We start from the raw sequence: 8,029 nt of genomic DNA on the forward strand, positions 1-8,029 counted from the left end.
AGGGAGGAGGTTATATGTAGATCCTTTTAATTGGTTCCCCCTTTCCACCCCACCCTCCTGGTATCACCACTCTCAGCACTGGTCCTGAAGGGATCATCTGTCCAGGATTCCCCGTGTTTCCAGTTCCTATCTGTACTAGGTACACATTATCTTCAGTATATCCCACTTGTCAACTTTTGCCTGCTCCTTGTTTGTGTCCTTCCTTCCCTATTTCGTATAGCCTATGGATTCCCTGGGTCAAAGTTCTCAGGTTTGTCCAAAGTCCCTTGTTGATGGTCCTAATAATTTGGGATTTTACCTCTAGGTCTGTGATCTACCTTGAATTTACTCTTGTGGATGGAGTGAGCTAAAGGTCTTGCTTCATTTTTCTGCAAGTAGCTATCCATTTTTTCCAGCACCACTTATTGAAGAGAGCATTGGCTTCCCATTTGCTATTTTTTGAACCCTTATTGAAGATCAGTTGTCTGTATGCTGATGATTTTATTTCTTGGTTTTCAATCTTTTTCCATTGGTCTGAATATGTATCATTGTACCTATACCACACTGTGGCTGTATAATAGGAGCTAAAGGCAGGTAAAGCAAGCCTTCCCATTTTGTCCTTCTTGAGGAGTTCTCTGCTAATTCTGGGCTTCTTCCCTCTGCATATGAAGTTGGTAATCAGTTTTTCCAATTCTTTTAAGAAAGATGATGGTATTTGGATAAGGATAGTATTGAACTTATATAGTGCCTTGGGCAGAGCTGACATCTTTACTATACTGAGTTTACCGATCCATGAGCATGGTATGTCTTTCCATTTGTTGAGGTCACTCTTGGTTTCTTTTAATAGTGTTCTGTAGTTTTCCTCATACAGATATTTTTGTTTTTTTAGTCAGTTATATCCCTAGATATTTCAATTTGTGCTTGGCTATTGTGAAGGGGATCACCTTTGTGATCCCCTGTTATGTGGTCTTGTCCAACGTATAGAGCAGTGCCATAGATTTTTGTCCCTTGATCTTGTATCCTGCCACTCTGCCATATTCCCTTATCACTTCTAGCACTTTTCTTGTGGAGTCTTTGAGATTTTGAATATATAAAATAATATATAAAATATACATGCATATATTTGCATATATAAAATTATATCATCTCCTAATAATGAGAGTTTCACCTCTTCCTTCCCAAGAGGAAAACCTTTGATGTCTTTTCTTTGCCTTATACTGTTAGCTAGTACCCCCAGTACAATGTTAGATAGGAGTGGGGACAAGGGGCATCTTTGTTTGGTCCCCTTTTTTAGAAGTATATTTTTCATTTTTTCTCCATTGACTACCACATTGGCTGTTGGTTTTTCTTATAAAGCTTGTATTACATTGAGGAAATTTCCTTCCATTCCTATCTTCTTGAGTGTCTTAAACAGGAATTGGTGTTGGATGTTGTTGAATGTTTTTCTGCCTCTATCAATATTACCGTGTGAGTCTTACAGTTTTTCATGTCAATGTGGCAAATGATACTAATGGTCTGTCTCATATGTTGAACCATCCCTGCATCCCTGGTATGAATCCAACTTGGTCATGGTGAATTATTTGTTTTATATACTTTTGTATTTTGTTGGCCAGTATTTTGTAAAGTATTTTTGCATCGATGATCATTAAGGACATTGGTCTGTAGCTCTTTCTTGAGGGATCCTTGCCCGGTTTAGGTATCAGAGTTATACTAGATTCATAGAAAGAGTTGGGGTGTTTCCCATCTTTTTCTATGTTCTGGAAGAGTTTGTGTAGGATAGCTGTTAGTTCTTCCCTAAATGCTTGGTAGAATTCTCCTGTGAAGCCATCTGGTCCAGGGGATATTTTGTTGGTAATCCCTGATAACCTTGTCTATTTCTTCTATTGGTATGGGTTTGTTGACATTCTTGACGTCCATTGGGGATAGAATCAAGAGGGATTGTTTTTATAAGAATTTGTCCATGTCTTCCAAGTTGTTTAATTCGTTGGGGGTACAGTCCTTCATAATACTGTGTAATTATCCTTTTTACTTCATTAGAATTCATTGCAATGTCCCCTCTTTCATCCGTCATCCTTGCTATTGAAATTTGTTCCTTCCTTTCTTTGGTTAGGGTTTCCAGAGGTGTGTCAATTATCCTTTCGAAGAACCAACTTTTAGCAGCATTAATTTTTTCCCATAGTTTTCTTACTTTCCCTCTCTTGAATGTCAGCTCTGATATTTATTTCTTTTCTTTTGCTATTAGTAGAATTGTCTTGTTGACTCTGCTCTATTTGCTGTAAATTTTGTACCAGCATATCAATCATAAGTCTTTCTTCCTTTTTCATGTGTGCATGTATTACTAACAAACTTCCTGTGATAACTACCTTTGCTGTGTCCCATAAGTATTGGTACATAATATTCTCATTCTCATTGGTTTCTAGAAATTGCCTAATTTCATTTCTGATCTGGGCCAGAACACACTCCTTTTGCAATGGAGAGTTACTTATTCTTCAGTTGTTTGCCCTTGTTTTCTTCATGCCCCTTTTGTTGGTTTCCAGCTTATGGCACAGTTGCCAGAGAGAGTTCTGTATGATATCAATATGCTTAAATTTATGCAGATTCCACTTATGTCCCAGCATGTGGTCTATCTTCAAATATGTACCATGTAGGCTTGAAAAGAATGTGTGTTCTTGTATTTGGGTGGAGAGTTCTGTAAAATCTATCAGGTCAAATCTTCTAATTGTAGTGCTTATCTGTAGCCTACTTGTTTGGTTTCTTTCCCTGTGATCTATCTTTCTCAGAGAGTGGTGTAGTAAAATCACCTACTATAATGTTTGAGCTTGTGATTTCTTTTTTTTATCTTTAGGAGCATTTGATTGACATATTCTGCGGATCTCTTGTTCGGCGAGTATATGTTTAGAATGCTTAGTGACTCTTGGTCTGAGGTTTCCTTGAGCATTATATAGTGTCCCTCTTTTTATGGTTTGCACTTTGAGATAATTTTTATCTGTGTTTAGGATGGAAACCCCTGCTTTTTGTGAATTGCTATTTGCTTGGTATATTTTTCTTCAGCCTTTGATTCTCAGTCTATTTTTGTCTCTAATCTTGAGATGTGTTTCCTGTAGGCAGAAGATCAAGGGGAGGTGTTTTCTAAGCCAGTCTGTTAGCCTGTCTCTGAAGGCCTGAGTTCATTCCATTGATATTCAGGGTTATTACATCTATCTGTGGACCCTGTGATGGCATTTTATACCTCTTGAGTTGGATGTTTTTCTACCTCCATTTCTTTTCCATGGGTTGTGCATGTGTGTGTGGTTCACTTTTTCCTTCTTTCCATCAATGAGCCAATATTATCTTGGGTGCTATTTTCCCTTGCATAGTCTCTTGGTGGAATTGTTCTGTGTGGCTGTCTCTTATTTGTGCTTGGTGAGTGTTGTTCTGCTCATACTGGGTCAGCAAGGATCTTTTGTAGTGCTGGGTTTCTTTTAGCACATTCTTTCATTTTTTCCTTGTCCAGGAAGACTCTCAACCTTACTAGATAATTTAGCTGGATAGAGTATTCTTGGATTTGTATTATTTTCCTTCAACTTTTTGGAATATGTTGTTCCCTTATCTCATCTTCTTCATAGTGTGCACTGATAGGTAGGAGCATATTATTATCTGCTTGCTTTTATATGCTACCGCTCATTTTTCCTTTGCTGCTCTCATGATTTTCTCCCTTTCCTCAAAGTTTGATAATTAAAAAATTATATGTCTTGGTGACTTCTTCTTGGGATTAAAACTATAGCTGACATTATTTTGGCCTCCTGGATGATTGACTGGTTTTGATTCATTAAGCTAGGGAAGTTTTCCTCCAAGAATTCCATCATTATTTTTTATGTTGATTTCTTTGATGTGCTTTCCTCCAGTAATCCAATTATTCTGATGTTGTTTCTTCTCATAGCATCAGACATAGCTCTGGTTTTCTTCAGCTTCTCTGATGGACATTTTTGGGTTTTTTTTTGTTAAATCAAGCTTTACTGATAAAATGGAATTCAGAATATCTTACTAGGAAAAGCAGCAGGTTGAGCCAATCACAGTAAAATGTGGCAGGCTCCTATATTACATAGGAAGCTGCTGCTTATCAATTAGTAATTTAATGTAAGGATTTGTAAAAGAGGTGCAAAGAATCGAGGCATTCTAGCCCCAAGATTGATATTAAGAATATACTGTATCACCCTTCAGTACTCATGGCAACAAGGAGAGACAGGTTAAATGAAGGAAAGACAAGTTAAATGAAGGGAAGACTTTATCAACAATGCCAATCCCAACTCCAATATTTAGTTTTCAAAACCCCCCTGGATGTTCAGCTTTGTAAGATTTTGAAATTATTCTCCATAATCGCGTGCACATTTGGGCATCTAGCTGATGTGGCTGCTGCTCTCCCTGTGTCCCAATCCCAAATTCAAAACACAACATGACTTTAAAGGGCTATATGTCTGCTGCATCACATAAGCCAAACATTTCTTGTAACTTTGATAGTGATTTAAAGCAGTTCATAATTAAATATGAGCATTTGTACAAGGACAATTACACTTCACAAAAAAACAAAATCATACAACAAAAATTGCTGGAGTCTGATTTACAACATGAATTATGGTTTGAAATCACGCTTACGTAAGTCTCAAATTTACAAAAAAAAAATCTGTTCTGGGCTAGCTGTTGCACTGCTGAAGCTCTCTGCTGTAATCACTCTCCTCCACGTCATATCCCCTTCTTGTACATTGAGGATAGCTGTTAAAAAGATTCATTAAAGTAGAGCTGCACTCTCCTTTGGAGGTGAAGGTAAACTCCATGGCTAGATGAGCAGTTTTACCAGATATCATCAGTTGATATAGTCTGTGTCACCATTTTTGTAAGGATTCAGTCTATTGTAAACAGCTTCAATTATATTCCACTTGCTTGCTAATTCACCCCCTGGTGGGAGGCTTGGGATGATCTCACTCGATAATGTGCACATCACATGGACTAAGTCAGGGATGCCTTCCCCCTGCTTCTTTATGATTTCTTCTACTTTGCTCTCCAGGTACTTGTCCAACTCTGCCTCCTTCTTCACTGCTTCTGGCGATACTTTGGGTGCATTTGGGAAAGATATCAATATCATACTCATGTTGTCTTGACTTCCCTTATACAAACAGGTGTCGACTACTTCATTGCAAACTTTCTCAAGGTCATCAATGACTTCAAGCCTGGATCTTACAAAACCACAGAGCTCTTCATTTCCCATAAGATCCCAGATACCATCGCATGTAAGGATAATGAACTGATCATCTTCTAATCTTTCAATATCATAGACTTCAGGCTCTGGTGAGACAAGCTGCTCTGTAGGACCTTTTCCATGGACACATTTGTAATCGAAATCCCCAAGGGCCCTCGATACAGCCAGAGAGCCATTTACACGCTGAATCATCACAGAGCCACCTGCATTCTGAATCCATTCTTTTTTCAGCAGATTACTTGGTTTGTGATTTTGTGTGAAGAAGTGAACTTTCCTGTTCCTACAAAGTAAGCCCCTTGAGTCTCCACAGTTAACAAAATAAGTAAGATGGGGAGAAATTAAGACCCCTACAGCTGTTGACCCACTTCTATCTGCACCATGTTTCTTCTCTGACATAACTCTCATATGTTTATCAATCTTCAGAAAACCTGTTCTGATTCTACTCTTTACATTTTCCACAAAAGGTGCTCCTGCAGACCCTTTAAAATCTTGGTTATTGGTGATGTGATCTAACAAATGCTCACAGCAGTATTTGGCAACCTGAGAACCAGCATGCCCATCATACACAGCAAAGAACAACCTTGTTTCAAGTCCACTTGGCAAACCAATCACAGCAGTATGTGCATCCTCCATTTCAACACGCCAGCCTTGCAGGCTGCTTAGTTCATATCGCAGCCCATTTCCCTGTCCCTGGGCATTATGCTTTTCCATCTTTGGCTTGTCTAAAAATGCACCCATTATGTCTTGATATTCTAGGTCCGGAGCAAGCCGAGGAATGGCAGGTCTCTGGTAGGCCGAAGCAGCAGCGGCCAGGGCCGGGGCGGGGGCGGGGAGGGGGGGCACCGCGGTGACCTCCTGCCGGGTCAGTCTGGGGAGGGGGCGGAGCCGGGCTGCATCCAGCCCCTGGCTCTTGGCGCCCTCGCAGTTCAGTTTATCCCGGCGTTGGAGTGGCGACGAGTGGGTCCTGGAGGAAGAGCCGAGGAGTCATAGCGTTCGCGCCACCCCTGCCTGGCGCCCCCTTCCCCCAAGCCCCCCGACCCCCCACCCCAGCCACCCATTCCAGAGCTGCAGCCGCCCGAGCTCCTGAAGCTCCTGGGCCGGGGCAGAGACCACAGCTCCCTCGCTCCTGCGGACGCTCCCGCCCCCAGCGCCACCGCCTCTGGGGCGCCACCGTGCAGCTGATGGACGTTTTTTACGTGTTTTTTTTTTCTTTCACATTTATTTGTTTGGCAGTCCTCTCTATGTCACTGGTGCACTTCTTTGCCTCCTCCATTTAGTGGGCAAAATCCATGTGTTTGGTATTTGTTTTTGTTATCTCGCCCCTTATCTCTAATATTTCCCTTTGGTGCATGGCCTTTATCTTCTCTATTATTCCCTTCCCTCTCATCTTGCATGACGCTAAAGAGCATTCTGAAGATATCTTTCTGTGAGAGGTCAACATCTGCCTTTTCTATGACTTCCGTTAGCTCAAGATTGTCCTCTGGCAATGGATTTGCTTCTCTTTTCTTGTTGAAGCTGTGAAGCAGCTTTTTGGGTTGATATATTGGAACTAGCTGCCATTTTCCCAGGAGTCCCAGAGCTCTGGGCTCTCTCTTTGGGAGGTTGTTGTTGGTGCTTTTGCAGGCTGCCTATAATCAACTGTCTTGAGGGATTGTGTTTCATCTTTGTTCTGTTGGGTTTTCCCTCTCACTTTGGCCTAGGCTTTGTTTTTGAGCCACTGCCAGGCCTCCAAATGGGCTGTTTACCGCTGGCGCACTGCAGTCTGAAGGAATGTGTTGGCCTGGGCGTGGGGGTGCATAGTTAGGAGATGGGGATGAGGATGGGGTGGGGGTTAGGTGGTCTGTTCATGGCCAGGGGCACTTAGGTCAGGAAGGCAGGTGGGAAGGAGGAGCTACTTCCGTTAGTGCACAATTCTACTGCTCAGAGCATAAGGCCGGGGGATTGCAGAGGGAGAAGGTATAAGCGAGAATGCAGTTGGGGGTGGGGTGGGGCACAAGCTTGGGTCCCTAAGCTGCCACTGCACAATCTTCTGCCGGACTTGTGCCTGAAGCCTGGCAGGCCTGGGCATTGCAGTGGAATGGGGACTTCTGGGGGTGAGTGGGTATGGGTGGCTAGAGGGTCTGTGAGGGTTACTGAGGCAGGTTGGGAACCTCTATGGGGGTGGCTGGCTGGCAGTCTGTGAGGGGCACTGATTTGGGAAGTGAACCTCTGAGGTGGGGGTAGGGCTTGCTTGAGGGTCTGTGTGAAGCGCCAAGGCTGGGCGGAAGCCTCTGCCATTGGCCTGACTTTCCTGTGATACTGGTGGAGGCGGGCACCTGGAACACCACAAAAGATGCGGCTGGTGGGCCTTGGTTCTTGGCAATCCTCAGGGAGTACAGGTGATGGGGTTAAGTCTGCTTCTGATTCAGAGAAGTGCTCTGGGTTATCTTGGGGATCTACCAACACCCTCAACACCACTACTGGGCTTCCAAATCTCACCACTCACCAATCTCCATGGAGTTCCAGGTGTGAGCTACCTACCTGGTCGCCATCTTGCCCCTCCCAAGAATGGCATTTTGACCCTACTATGTCTGCCATAATGGACTATACAATGCTCTCTATTCTATTCAGAACCCTTAACTATGATTTGAGGAGATGCAGAGGCTTAATTCATGTGTAGATCCTGCAAATGGATTTTGGGCTTCCACTGTCATCCACAGCCTTCTGAAAACTTGGTGTTCATATTTTAAGGTCTGATTTCATTCTTTCCTCTAGATTTGGAAGATATTATTTGCAATCCTTGGATCACACAGGCTGGTGTGCTTCTTCCTTGTGGAT

At 42.5% G+C, this 8,029-nt stretch overlaps 1 pseudogene; it reads right to left on the reverse strand.

Annotated features, from left to right (window-relative positions):
* Positions 1-4,819: 4,819 nt before the first annotated feature.
* LOC142451327 (protein phosphatase 1A pseudogene) lies at positions 4,820-5,976 on the reverse strand (annotated as a pseudogene).
* Between the last annotated feature and the right edge of the window lie 2,053 nt (positions 5,977-8,029).

This window comes from Tenrec ecaudatus, chromosome 6, assembly GCF_050624435.1.
Source record: "Tenrec ecaudatus isolate mTenEca1 chromosome 6, mTenEca1.hap1, whole genome shotgun sequence".
Classification (NCBI taxonomy): domain Eukaryota; kingdom Metazoa; phylum Chordata; class Mammalia; order Afrosoricida; family Tenrecidae; genus Tenrec; species Tenrec ecaudatus.